Source organism: Cataglyphis hispanica, chromosome 8 (genome assembly GCF_021464435.1).
Source record: "Cataglyphis hispanica isolate Lineage 1 chromosome 8, ULB_Chis1_1.0, whole genome shotgun sequence".
Taxonomy (NCBI): Eukaryota; Metazoa; Arthropoda; class Insecta; order Hymenoptera; family Formicidae; genus Cataglyphis; species Cataglyphis hispanica.
Window position 1 is genome coordinate 4154385 of NC_065961.1, and position 15794 is coordinate 4170178.

Below are 15794 nucleotides of genomic sequence, written 5' to 3' on the forward strand. Positions count from 1 at the left end.
ATCAAGCACATCAAGTTTTAGTTCCAGTTTCTACATCCGACAAATTGATATATAAATGACTAATTGTTAGTGAAAGGGGACAAGATACTTTTATTTCGAAAATAAAAATTCCATCATTTTTATATTATCCGGCGATAAGAAGATCGCAGTAATGACCGCGAAAGAATTTTAATCAGTTAAATAAGACTTAATAGAATGCACACAACTTCCACCCCCCCCCCCCCCGCGCGTTAATTCCACGTGTGCGCGTCGCGGTTGCAAAAATTCAATTCCTCAAACCATCCAATGGCGTGTCACACGACATGAGTAACATCCATTTGTTGATTAAACCTCACGTACACGAATAAATCTACGCCGCTCACGCCGAACTTAGCTTCATTCCGCGAATCGTCGTTTCCAAATGGGGAGAAGCGATTCTCATTAACGAAAATGACTCACGACCATTATTACGGAGAGAGCTGTAATTATTTACGATATATACGCAACATTCACCATTTCCTTCTCTGCGAGTCTGAAAAGTCGGCGGGGTTTTACGACATCGCTCTCTCTCTCTCTCTCTCTCTCGCTCTTTCAAGAAAAGTCCCGCAAACGCTTCCGCCATCGGACCGTCCCTTGATAAACGATCAACTTCGACCGGACGCAAAGTCCTGTTTTCCATGACGAACCCGGGAGATCATACAGGGAACAACCGCATGGATGAGAACCACTGATCCGCTCCGACCGTTTCTCCTCGCGTGATAAACGATCCAGCTGCATCAGCGATACCGCCGTGATCTCAGACGGAGAAACGGAGCGGATTACGATCACTAATCGGTTTTGATGCACGATAAATCGTGCCTCCGCCCTACTTACTTCGCGCAGATTTTATCTCTTAGCGGATTTTTTCGCAAAAACGAATCAATAGCGGGTATTTAATGAACGTGCAAACCAAACAGGGCAATATTAACTCTAATCTTTTACGGTATAAGCAATCGTGTAATGATAATGATACATCTATAATTATCATTTAATTCGGTCTAATAAAATCTTTTTTTTTAATATGTTAAATACTGTATTAATTCTGGTATATAAAAGAAATCATATATCAATATCTGTGCTCTACACAGCAAAAGAATCTTTGAAATAATTTGCAAAATTAATGATATTTAATTGGAAATTCCATTTCTTAATTAATATCTAAAAAAAATGTTTTAGAAATTAACTATAGAAAATTTTTTGATTAATTACACTTGAAATGAATTAATGATGAGCATTGAAAGAGATTTTTAAAAAAGAGAAAAAGATGAAAAAAAAATATTGAAGAAAACGTGAGAGCCACTGATAGACGACCCGTCCCGCATGCTCCTGCGGCGATATTAAATATGGCGGTACACAGTCAATGACTCCGCCTAGGAAGTCGAGAGGCACAAAAACCTGGAGGAATCTAAGCAAACGGTGAACTCGCTCTCTGTTCAATGTTGTTAAGCTTCAACTCGCTCCGCTGTATAAATCGTATCTACTAAATCGCGAGCGAGTGAAGGAGACTTTTAATTAGCCGACACAAAATGTAAATTATCTTCGCATATGCATTTCACGCATACGGATTATTATCATATACAATTTCGTATCGCGTCACCCGTCCTACGCTCCTCAAGGCGCACGTAATTACGTAATACACGGTATATCCTTTTGATGAATTACACGGTGTTAAAGTGACAGTTTAACGGGAACCCGAAATGATTTGTACACGTCAGGAGATATCGTAATTATCAACGAGAGCGAAGGCGTATACCTAACATTCAAGCGAGAGATCCTTTGTTGTAGCCCGCTGGAAACGAGGCTTCCAACTCTGCAATCTTCTCCTTCGAACTATACGGTTCGGCCGGCGCCGCTAGTATTACATCCTGCGGCAAATCGAGCTAGTCGTGCCGGGAAAGGATGAAGCGAAACGGGGTATTTAGTGTCGAAAATAGCACGGAAGATATCAAATCGCGAGATCTTTGTATTTTTAGGCAATACGAGGCTAAAGTATATAATTGCAATGTAATTTCTAAATCGAAATCTTGTGATCTCTACAACTCAAATTATCGAAAAAAAAAAAAAAAAACGATATTATTGAACACCGTGTATTGTGAGTGTACACAATATTTGATAAAGAAAAATTGAGAGAGTCTCTTTTAAAATCTCTTAATCTAATTCTTGAATAATTATCCGTATCGTCAGTCTTTGCGTAATAATTTAAATGCCTTATAAATATTCTTCTTTGATTTCTTCCTTAATTCCCATATCTTTTTTTCAATCCAACATATTTTCGAAACACCCATTTAAAGATTTAAATGGGTTATATGTATATAGATATACAGAAATATTTCTGTCATATTTCTTGAAAAGGAAGTTAGCCAAAAAATTTTCAATATTGATATCAATATTAATGCTTCAAGAGATGAATTATAGTAAGAAAATGGAAACAGGTAATTAAAGTTGAAAATAGCAGCTGTCAAATCACAAAAGATTTGTGTATATTTTATACGAAGTTAATGTGCAACTTTGAAATCAAATTTTAAGTCATCTTATAATTTATTCAACTCGAAAAAAACAATATTACTTAACATCACGTGTTACGAGCTACAAAATTCATTAAAAACAAATGGATTATTATTTAGAACAAACTTTATTCTCTCCGCGTGACAATTTATAGTAAAAAAACGCACTATAGATAATAAAATATTCTTAATTCCCACATTTTTTTTCAAATCCAATATACTTTCCGTATCCATTTAATGATTAAAATAGATTATATACAGATAAAAGATATCTCTGTCATATCTCGGAAAGGTGGCCGGTGGAAAAAGAGAAATAATCAGATTTCGGCGGCATCAAGGGACAAACTATAGCGACAACGAACGCGGAGCATGAATATTTAAGCTGATTATTTTGCAGTTATTCATCGATTAAGTTCCAAACGAGCCCGGTGGCAACTTAGTTACGGAGCCGCAGTTAAGAACTTTACCGGAGAGTCGCGCGCGTTTCTCCGTCGCTTTCCGCCTCCGTCTCTCTATTTTGAGTCTTCCGTCCTTCGCGCTACGATTTAATTTATTGCGAGCGATCTAATTTCACGGCGACATTATAGCCCGACCGCATTAGGGCGATCGTTGGCCGATTCCGTCTACGTGGAAGAAATAACAGCCTAGCATTTATTCTGCGCGACGATTGTCGGCGATAACAGCCCGACGATAAACATGAATGGTATAAATTTAAAGCGACAATAGAAAATCGATCTTAAAAACTATATTTGAGAATAAGTATTACGTTGGTATTAATTTAAATTATAATTTCTAATTGTCAAAGTCAAAGTTTCTATCTTGCACATCAATCTATACACGAGTGAAGCAATTTCCATGGTAAATGGCTAGTATAGGAAAGACGTAGGTGTTTTCGAAGGATCCTTCTAGCCTTGAATTTTCCAGAACTTTCCGAGTCGACGGCTCAAAGTGAATTCGAAAGTACGATAATCGAAAAAGTTGACGATCACTGTATCAGACATTACGTCGAAGAGATAGAAGATCGAGAGACGAAGTGCATTCAAGGCACCGAGACCAAGTTGAAACGGCGGGAACCAAAGTTTCGACTCAGTCTCTTTCCCCTTTGAGCTGTAGAATTACGCGACGACTACATCGAAGATGTATGTAAGCGCAAATTTTCAAACGTCTCGTAGACTAAACTTGGGTTGATATCAATGCTTCTATCTACTCTTGAGTATCGCGCTATGGTTTCATCTCTAACGCGATCCGAGTTTATTCACGCGAAATACATTTCGGCTTTTCCACACTTATTATTTAAAAGATATATTTATAAGAGAAATTCCGAAAAAAATTGTATATCGTAATTTATTGATGTAATTTTCTTAGATTGCTAAATCTTCTAAAATTTTAATTAAAGTATAATTTTTTAAAAAATTATTTTATCATCTTTATCTTTATCTCCTAAATATTATTTTTTAAATTCAATTTCTAAACTTTTCTTAAAATTCCTTAAATTTTTTTCTAGAATTCCAAGTACAAAATACTCTTCGAGCAAATTATTCCGAAATTTAATTTCAAAGTCCTTAATCGAATCCTCAAAAAAAAAAAAAAGAAAAGAAAAGAAAAGAAATCGGTTAGAGAGGCCATTGTTACATCCTGCAATTGCGATGCAATTGCGATGCAATTGGCTTCTCATCGCGCCCCGCCTCTACATCGCAATTGTCGCGTCAGTTTACATCGACTTTAAGTTCACCTCGATGTAGCAAATACATAACGACCCCCCGTGTTCATCTTCTGTTATGCGTAATGTTGTTATTGCTACGCCCGACGATGGCATACTGGGGTGTAATTTCTCTTCGATCGCTACATACCGATGCACATTTCACAAGGTGCATTACATTCTTGGCATCTCAATGTGTTTTGAAGAGTATATATCGATGCGTCTCTCTCTCTCTCTCTCTTTCTCTTTCTGCATATTAAATCTCCGTTAAGTTATATTTGATTTTTTTATCTATAGTATATGGAAATGATGATGATAGTAAGTAATCGACGATATTGGGCTCTCAATTTTTTTTTTTTTATTTTGAAAATAATTCAGTTTTTCCTCGGTTCTTTAGTAACTCTTCGACAAAAGTTCAAAGAAAATCTGGGCGCAGACCCTTTTGTGAAAAGATTTAAAGAACCACTCTTGAGATTGCTTCCAAACAACAATTTTACTCGGTACTTTTATAAATTTATAATAGATAAAAGTGATAGACAGTTTCTATAGATTTTTTCTCAAGATTTTTACGAATCTGAATTCGGATTTGAAAATATTTTATTATAATTTAAAAGCATCATCTGTGTTTCGGTAATAATTCGTATCTGATAACACGAGAAAAATTGATTGAACGAGATTACAAATATTTCCTCGCAAATTTATACGCAGGAAATTATTTCTGCGTTTCGGAGTAAAAAAAAAGAAGAAAATATTAAAAGTACACACAAACAATGTTGTATTGAAAACTCGCGGGATTCGAATCCTAATAAGCAATAAAAAAAAATTGTTCTTCAACGGCGAAGTCTCCAACTTGGGTCGTTGCCTTATACAGGATAACCGGCGAGATTCAATATAAACAAAAGCGAAATAAGATCGGAACGCGAAATAGTATTCGCATGTTTTCGACTGGTTCTTTGCATTGTTTCTCCTTTTTTTGTTCGAAACTTTTAAAGCCCATTCTTACATCCAATCCTCCATTCTCTCTCTCCCTCTTCTTTATTTTTATCCAAAAGTATCAGTGTACATAATTAACGCATGGAAAGAATAGATGAGAGGAGAGTAATTTCTAACTTCGCGGAGAGGAGTCGTCGCATATATTCATCCGCACTGTCGCTCTGCCAGCTGAGCTACGGTCCACTGTTTGTCACCCGAGGGAGAGGCGAGAAAAGGGGAGCTCGTGCTCTCTCGTGCGTTTTCTCTTCAAGTCTCTCTGTCTCCCTCTTTCCCTCTCCATCGCTCTCCAGTTTCCAAATTTTGCCCCGTGTCCCCTTTTATCCCGCCACCTCCTTGCCTCGTCACCGACATCGGAATGCGCTTTTCCACCTTGTTCATCGCCCTCCTCTCTCTCTTCCTCTCCGGCCGTCTCTATTTCTCTTTAGTAACGCGTCTCCCTTGGCGCGCGTTTTCCTCTACATTCTCCTCTATGTCCTCTCTGCATCCGTTTGTGATCTTGCACCGCTCTCTGTCCCCTTTATCCCTCCGCTGTCGTCCGTTTACGTTTCCAAGCGCACGGGCAGCTTCTCCCCATTTCCCATGTATTTTTGGATGCAGCGCCGCGGAAACGGTTCAACGACCCCCCTTAGTCTCCGAATTGGAACGTACGTACATAGGTATGTACATGCGTCCCAGCGCACCGACGGTGGAAACGTGGAAAATTCTGATTGATCGTCGTCGTACATCGTACGAGTACTCGACGAGTACTCGGGGCGACTACCTTATCCTCCTCTAACGAGTCGTCGGATATGCTTTCGGCTTTTTCTGTTTTACAGCCCGAGAGAAACGGTCCCGCGACCAAATGGCGTGGAGTGCATCAAAGTATAAGTATGTCACTAGAGTTCCACGACTAGAGAGAGAGAGAGAGAAAGCGAGAGAGAGAGAGTGTTGCCAGAGTGTAAACTCACGTCCCAAATGTTTTTACTCTCTTTTCGAATAGCGTTCGCGTAAATAACGTACGAAGCTCGGATTATCATTACGAACGGTGCTATCTTAATAGTATCGGGTAGATTAAATTCAAGTACCCGTCACACGCTTAATTCAAGATTTATGACTATCTCAGCGCGAATGTGCCGCAGTACAGTTACATACGAATCACGCGCGAGCGTGTTAAATCGCAAGTAAAAAGTTGCCGTTATTGTCGCTCGACGCTACTCCGATCGATTCGTATAGATATAATTTTGCAAACGGACGCGAGTGAATTTTGTTCTTTTGTCATTATCCGCAGATTGATATCGTGATTGAGAAAAACATTTCCGACACGCTTTCTATAACTCTCGCGCAACATTATCGTCGCGATTATCGAGCGCATCGATGCGCGTTCGATCTCTTCGCGGATATACGAGGTGGGCCCTTTGATCCTCGTGGAAATAGGAGAGGGGGATAGAGGGGCAAGAAAGTGGGCAAGCAGCAGCGGAGCAGCGTTGTAAAGCGTTGAACGCTTCAGAGGCAAAGCGCGGAAAATTAAAACGGACCACAGAGAGGAACGAGTTAGGTCGTTTTCCACCTCCTTTCCGCCTTCGGCTTTTCCACTCGCAGCCTTTATCATCCTCTTCCCTACCGCACCACTTTCCCCCCTTCTGCCCACCTCCCCCCATTATGCCATCCCGCCTTCCGAGCCTGCGGCACACTTGGGTGTAACGTGCATTATTGTACGAAATTAATAAAGATCAAATCCTGTCTACTAGTCATAAAAAACGTCGTTACGAGCGACGCGATAAAAGCGACTCGAGTAAATGTGATAGGGAACGGACTTCTCATTTTTTTTTTTTTTTTTTTCATTTTTTTTTTATCTCGGATTATGTTACATATTACTCTTATGCATATTGATATTTTTTATAAAATCTTTTATACATAGCGAAACAGATTTTTATCGATAAGCTTATCCCCTGAGTAAATCAAGACTTCATCGAGTTTGATGTTAATTTTATTCGACGAGCCGTTACGTAATCGCATTTTTAAGCAAGAAAATGTTTTGAAATCATCACACCTCGCTTTTACGCAAAGTTAATCACACGCGCCAACCAAGAGATTAGATTTTGAACGGCATTTATTCTACCAACTGTAAGCCGAACGTGTGTTAATACAAGGTCGAACGGCGCGAGGGGACAAATTGACCTACGTAGTTTTAATGGCACGGTCACAGCTTCGAGTAGTTGTAGCGCGGATAGATAATGGGAAAGAGGGAGACAGAGAGAGAGAGAGAAAGAGAGAGAGAGAGAGAGAGAGAGAGATGGTGTCTCTATAGTCGAATGATAATCCGGAGCCAACAGTCGAAGCATACTTGGAAGAGCGGAAAATGGGCTCGCGACCCGGAAACAGCCCGTCACTTCTGTCGACGGGGAGGAGGGGAGGGAGGGAGGGGAAGGGGGGAGGAAAGGGGGAAAATCTATGGGATGTAAATGGATCGTATAATCGGTATCGCTGTTAATTCGCGCGAGTTGAAAAACGCCGCGAAAAAAACTCCTCGACAAGATCGATCGCGTCGCGATAACGTCAAAACTAATGGAATGATCGAGTGGAGCAGGGCAAATTTTTATGCGCTTTTATCGATTATAACTCGATCTCGTCATCCAATTCCCCAACCCCCCCTCCCTCCCTCCCTCCTTCCCTCCCTCATTGCAGTTGCACTCGTCTGTATGAAAAAAATTTTTCAACTTCTCCTTTATAGTTTGATAAAGATGATAAAATTCCGCAACTCCCGTCGTTTTACGCGAGAACAATCAATTTTATAATTATTATAATATTAGTTTTGTAATTATTATAATATAAAGTTTTGGAGGATCTAGAGCATTACTAAGCGAAATTGAAATACGCGAAATAACGATTTTGTAAATGCGAATAGTCTGCATATTAATGTTTAATTATTTAAAATATTTGAATAGTTAATTCAAAATATCTCGTGAAATCGATCAAAGAGATGCGATTCCGCGTACTTTGAAATGCGGAGTTCGTCGCTTTTGAGGGTAATAATTCAACAAATTGATATTTCTTTGAAAGCGCGCTGCAAGCGCGCGCAGATGAGAAAAAAGATCCGGGATCGGGAATAAAAGAGGCGTAGAAAAAGAAGAGAGCAACAAGAGAAATCAAGGGAATACGGAAAAGCTTAAAAAGCGCGCCCTCGGCGCCGCTTATCTTGGCATAGCTACTTGGAGAATCCTGGTAATCATCCGCGTATTACAAAAGAATGAAATTTATACTCTTTCTCTTTACGAAATAATTTCTTTTCCTACGGTGCCTCATTTCTTTTTCCGTCCCAGCAATGCGACGGAATAATAATCGAGTAAGAATAAGACTCACCGCGTCTGGAACGTTGCTTTGATAACTCATGCTGCCGATACTGACCCGTTTCGTTCATCCTTCCAAGTTGTCAAATTACCGGCAGATGTTTCATCTATGGACAGATAATAGAGAAGATTGAGATGAGATGGCATAAATAAAGATAGATTGAAACGCACGGTATATTGTCGAAAGTAGAAATGACATAATGAAATAATCCGAAAACGCTCATTACTACGGGACAATTTTCATACTCGTTTCATATCCTGATCGTTCGTGACTGATCTTGTTTATATTAATTAATATATTCTCGAGGTCGCGAGTCTGGCTAACAAAAGGTATTGATGTATAATGTAAAAGTTATTACGAATCGTATCGATTGCTAGTCCATTTTGTAAACGAATGATTAAACAAGTTCGCATATAATACGATCGATTTGCGAAAATTGTATGCTCGACGATGTTTTCGGTCCAAGCTTGATTAAGCCGCGACCTGATTTTCTGTGTGAATTTTATTATTCCCCCGATACACATACACGTTGAATGAAACACGCTAAATAGAATTATGAGCATATGCCATTGAATATCCGACTGCTAATATTTCGGTCAAAGAGGCGGAAATTATTTCATGAATGTGCTATGTTGAATGTGTGATTGGTTCACTGCATTTCGGATCTATGTCGAGCAATACATCTCTCTCTCCTATGCTATTGTACGTTCAATCTATGTCGCCGAGATGGCTGTCATTGCGTTTCTATTTGCTCGATAATTCGCGCGCGAACATTATTCTCAACTAAATAAATGTATAAATTATCCAACTCTCTCTCTCTCTCTCTCTCTCTCTCTCTCTCTCTCTCGTAGAAATAAAATTAAATAAATGATAAAGTTTTTGATTGAGAGATTTGGATAAAAATATGGTATGTGGCCTTCCAGATTTATCGTCAGCCAATACACGATTCAATTTACGTTCTCAGATACCGCGTAGAAACACAAGGAACACACTGGCGCAATGCCACTATGGCAATATGTCTACTCTGTTTTTGACTCTCTCCTACCCTCTTTAGTCGGAAGCTTTTGCTAGGCAAATATGTCGGGATGCTATCTCCGACGTACGGTCGGCGAAAATCTCTCTCTCTCTCTCTCTCTCTTTCTCTCTTTCTGACTAAGTCGCTCTCTGACCAACTCGCTGTTTGTCCCACCTTTCAAATAAAGTGACGCCAAGGATGTAACCCGACGTATTTGTCTTAACCGGAGAATTTACTTCCACATTTAAACATTCGCCTTAAAAAGTTCCTTGTCTCACTTAAACATTTATATCATGTTTGATATCTCGTACGATGTCTTACGCAGTCAAATATTTTTCGGTTTTTTAGGAAAAAAATATTTAGGAAAAATAAACATAATAAATTGAAAAAGACTTTTGCTGTTTTATTATATCATAACAAATATTTTGAGTCGTAAAAATACGAGCAAGAAAATTATTGCGAAAATATCTTCGGTACGTATCGATACGTTATATTCAATCTTTCTTACGACATATCGAGAAAATGATAGATCTTTTCATTTTCAATTACACACGCGAATGCGAAATGCATTTCCCAGCAGATATAGTCGTACAGATGGATCATCAGAAGCATGTATATCCGAAAAATCTACATGAAATATCAATGTCTTTTCGATATCAGATGAATCGAGTTAAAAAAAATCTGCTTTAAACACGACTTTTAATGAAACAAGGAACCAAATTTCAATATTTACTCTTTCGCGTGCAAACAGAGACGTAACATCATAACAACATTACATTATTTTACATTAATCCATCGAGCCACGTTATGTTGATTTCGCGAAACGTCTGTTTGCGGAATTAAGTAAATGAATATCAGCGAGATTGGACCGCAAATATATAGAGTACAAGATAGGCAAATACTTTATTTTCAAAGAAAACAACAGAAAGGCGTAAACTTTAATTAATCAAACAAAACAAAAAAAAAACAAATATATGCATAAAGAAAATAATAACATAAACCACTTACACTCAACTCGGTTGCTCCATCATCGCTTTAAATGTCTCCTCCTCTTTCCCCTATCTCGTTTATCTATTCGATACTCCTTTATAATACACATACGAAAATTCACTCGCGAAATTAATTACGATCGCGCGCGCACTAATCAGCAAGATATAGACAATCGCACGACATTCCTGATATTAATTACACGCGTACTTTATGTTGTATTGCGATAAGATATAATAATAAAATCAACTGGGAATAAGATCCACTTGGCACTCGAATATTGCACCATTTATCGCGGCATTATATATATATATATATATATATATATATATATATATATAAAATATATATACACACACACAACACACATATATATATATCGCACTACTTTCCGTTCGAGAGTTATCGCCCGACTGACAAGGCTACGACGAGCCTCATGTATATGTATAAGGTAAAAACAGTAACAAAGTAAAACCAATAACAGAGTAAAAAGCTTCGCTACGCCAAACTTTATATGTTATTGATATTTTGGTATATCTCGTTGTGGAATGTGCTATTATTTACACTCGCGCGCGCGACTCGTATGTTGCAACCTTGAGCAGGGAGGATCCGAGCCGCTACGTACGTAGTATAGTTTAATTAATCTTTCTAAATACGATTACGCAAAAATTATTAGAGAATGCCAAATGCGAGATTTTTAAGATTAATATAATTAGCGATTATCAACTCGCGTAATTGATACATGTTCACTTGTATTTCAACGTATCGATAGAGAATTTAATTCGCTGTCGTTGCAAAATATCTATCTCCAAAATAAATCTAGAAAATATTTTATTCTTTCGTGTTAATTTCTAATTAACAGTTGATGTAATTACGACTTTTCGTTATTTGATTTATTCGATTTGTGTGTTAATATACGCTCTCAAAATGGCAAATGACGTTTAAAAGTTGATGAACAATATAAAATTCTGATAAAGAGCGATCATTGTAATACTTATACGAGTTTTTCATCGCGACAGTTAATCAATCATATGAATTGATAATTATAATTGTTAATTGTGTAATAAAATAATCGCGTTTCATGTAACGAATCAAAATGAGAGAATTATAAATTATATTATTGTGATATTTTCGGACAATAATTATTTCTTTCAATATGCTTGGAGAGAGAGATAAGATTAAAATATAATTGTTTTTTTTAATGTAATTTGGATTTTAAATTCTTTTCATTTAAATTTAAATCGTTAACCATTTACATTTGTTAGTAACATATACAAATTGTATATACACACAAGTATTTGTATGAGTATATATTGTATGAATATTAAAATCATAATTTGGAATAAAAATAGAGATTGCAAGCGTAATCGAACAAGTGTACATGTTAAAATTAGAGATAAACATCCGAAAATATAATATTCCATTATTTTATCGACACGCGATAGAGAAAGATCTCGATGAAATAAATTACATCGGATATCATCGATCATTGATATACAAGCATCGAAATTTTGCTACACGATTGATAAGTAATAATGTGGCGATAATACGGAGCACTCATCGTATTATCCCTTTCGAAAAATCATAATTTCGTATAGTTATACATATATTATTACGATTTACGATTAACAATTTGTAAACGTGTCAATGTGATGGCGGCTATTTACCGAAGCAAAGATTTCGTTTGCGTTTTTCATATAAAGCAAAAATCGAGATAATAGAAAATAAGGATTATAAATTATTGTTTTATTTTTATGAGTAATAATTATTTGGTAAAAGTGTGTGTGATTTCAAAAATATCGCGTCATGTTTCGAGAATTCTTTCCCTCCATTTAAATATAATTTACTCATTATTTTCACGCAATATAATTCGAGAGCGGATTCAAATGGAATAATACCATGAATCGTCAAATTAAGTGATTTAAAGCCTCGTGATATATCGGCCATTTATTAATTATATATATGCATGTTTTGTGAAATATCGATCGTGTGAAAAGTCGACAAATTAGACTATATTTTCCAATATTTGCGGATATTTCATTCCAACTTGTATATTTATTCACTTTTATTATAATGCAAGATGAACTTCCCGTAAAATGCAAGCGTAAAATGCGACTACGTATGCATTTGGCCGCGATTTTTGAGTGCCGAACGCGAATCGTAATTACCATATCTTTCGTGCTACTCTCTCATTACACGAGTTTTTCATCAAGTCAAATTGATTAAACTGTTTTTGTACATTTTTTAATTTTAATACCAGAATATTAATTACGTATTCTGGTACTAAAATTAAGAAATTTACAAAAACTGAAATTGATCAATTTGGCTTCTGAGAAGCTCATATAATAAAATGCGCATATCTTGCGATTAACATCGAAAGTATCGCGCGATCGACTGTTGATTAGTACGCCCTGTACTGTTGATTAGTATGCTTGTAATTAATAATATTTTCATGAATAAATTTCATACAAGTGCAGTGAAAAAGCAATACAAAATGAACGACTTTTATTTGTCAAATTTTATATCTATCAAAATTTTTTTTCGAAAATCATAATTTTTGTATTAAATATATAGGGAAATAAAAAATTCAATTATCCACATAGTCCATAATTCGTATTAAAATAGGTTCTATTAATAAAAATTCTTTTAATTTCCCAAATACAATAGAGCTTATTATGTTTTAAAAAATGTAAGAAAATTTAAGTAGATGAGAAATTCTGATGAAACTTTTTCTCAAGAAAAAGAGTCTAAGGTTTTTTTTTCCTGATTAATCCTTAATGGCTTGAGATTTAAATAAAGTAAATAGATAAAAAACAAATAATACGTATTTATTATTCGATGCTGAAATATAAAACCAAATGGAAGATTAATAAAGCGAAATATCTCTCTAAAATTGATTAGCTTGTATTGAATTAACACTTCCGCTTTAATTACATGTTCAATTTAATATGGAAAAAAATTCACGGTTTTTTTTTTTTTTTTGATATCTAGAAAGGCAAATAATTTTTCAAGGTGTCATACACCGTGTCTACATCTTGTCGTTCAGTTAATACAAATTTCCTTGATGGAGGGGTGGTTCCCGGAGCAGATATTACGCGGAATTAAAAAGGGAAGCCGTTCCGATTAAGCTAACAGTGACTGCGGTGGCGTTCCGCTTCCCGACGAAGCATTACTTCCGGATAATTACGTAGAATTTCACACGGTTCATTGGTTTGCTACTTTAAAACAATCATGGTTTAATCATTTTTAAGACGGATAGAACCTTTTTTTTATCTCTCAGCGTTTTAAAAGCTTTCTCGTGCTTATGTCATGTACCTTGATAGATCGTACCTCGGTTTTCACAAAATAGTAAAACAGAATAATTGTTACAAACAAATTGTTTTCCAACAAATATCAAGATAATTGAATAGTTATTATAATAATTACGTGATGTTTATTATGCGTGTTGTTATACAAAGCAGCATTAAATTATATTATGTGTAATGTTCATTACAATAAGAAAAAAAATTTATATTGATATTTGTTTAATTGAGAAAATGATCGATAATTCTGAATAATTTTTTCCTAAAGTAAATTAAAAATAAGGCAAACTCTATTTTAATTTTGCTACTTTGACGACCGACTTAAGCTAGTTTCATATTATGCGAACAAGCCAACGAGAAAGGGGATTCGCGTAGCGTTTATCCCGAACCGGATCTGTTCGGTCGTTCGCTCTTCTCTTCGGTCCTGCACCTGCTCCGTATGCCGGTACATGAATGCGCATCCGTATAATCTGAACGAACGAACGAGCAAACAAAGGGAGTTCGGTCAGGCCAGTCAAATGCATCGTATAGTTTACGGGATAACGCAGATACTCTTTTTTTTTTTTTTTTTTTTTTTCGTTTACTCTCACCTCAGCGAATTTATTTTCGCACGTTTTTGGGGGAGGAAATGTATAGCATCAACGACTTAGAAAAAAAATTTAAATCGTATAAATGAAGCGAACGAAAAAAATGGATAATCGAGTCATTTCGAGACAGCCCGTGAGATTCGCGCTGGCGTAAAAGTTTTCGGTTTTCGTAAGGAAAATGAAGCCCTCGCGCTCGCACTTTCCTCTACGTATCTGATATAGGAGGAGCTGGAAGATTCAGCAGACCGAGCTCAGCATTACGGATTAATATTCTCCGGAGGAAGCACGTAGCCTCGCGCCGCCGGGCGCTCTCGTTATTACCGTCTGTGGTGTCGAATGAGATGCCTCTCTCGCGCGCGCAAGCTACACACAGCCCATATCCCAAATTCTCCAGCTAAGTTCCCCGATGGAAGGGAGCGTTGTCATGTCGTGCACGCGCATTTCCTTTCATAATTCTTTCTCTATGACTCCAGATCCGCGTCGTCGCGCGACGACGTTTGAAGTGAGAATCAACGCGTGATTTATTCAGTCGAGTAAATTAATTATTAGTTCATTCCGCCAGACGCGAGTCGTGACAGATCTAACGGAATAGACTCGCCGATCATGCGACTTGCGGTTTGTGACTTGAGATGGATAAGTTTAAATTTTCCTCGATATATCGTGGTGTTCATATTTTTTCATCAAAAAAGAATTAATATAGTTCATCAACCGATCGGCATTTTTATTCGACGAATATCGCTTATCAAGATAGCACGGTCTGTATCGTCGATATGCGATAAAATCTTGATCAATCGTGCGCCAAGGGGGGTCGGATAGATATATATATCATAATGAATAATTTAAATCTATATATACGTATCACTCGCAGAACGAGAAAGTATTCATGTGTAGAATATATGTGAACTACCCACACGCGCGTCGTTAGCACGATATACAAAATTAAAATTTCAATGGAAGGCTTTCGGGATTACGATGCGATATTTTCTCGAGGAGGCACGTAATAGCCGACGCTGTCGTGTTCCGTTATCATTGTCGACGGCGTCGAGTAAGACACGCCACCTCTTCTCACTCTATATATATAATATTGCTTCGTGCTCAAAATTCTTTATTAAACGTCTAAAAGATTTACACGGAATTATCCTGATTGAATTGGCTTAATAACGGTCCTTCTTAACGCAAACTCTTAATGACTGTTTCGTTTAGCAGTTAAACGAAAAAACTGATTGCCAATTTGCGTGCATAATGCTTCTCTCTTTTTTTGTTCAACGCTAAAAAAATAATTGATATATGCATTTTGTAAAAATATATTGAAATACAAAAGATGTCACGTGAAAAAATATGTGTAAAATGTAGCTATATTTT

The 15794-nt window shown here is 36.8% G+C and overlaps 1 protein-coding gene across 5 annotated transcripts in view; it reads right to left on the minus strand.

Annotated features, from left to right (window-relative positions):
* Positions 1–15794, minus strand: part of LOC126851317 (RIMS-binding protein 2) — a 211728-nt gene that overhangs the window by 75963 nt on the left and 119971 nt on the right. For 4 of the 5 annotated variants that reach the window (XM_050595145.1, XM_050595147.1, XM_050595144.1 and 1 more), the window contains one exon: positions 8554–8647. The gene's annotated coding sequence lies outside the window, so the exon portion shown is untranslated. Of the gene's footprint in view, positions 1–8553; positions 8648–10564; positions 10619–15794 lie in introns of those variants that run through there. The other variant, XM_050595146.1, reaches the window with a different exon arrangement.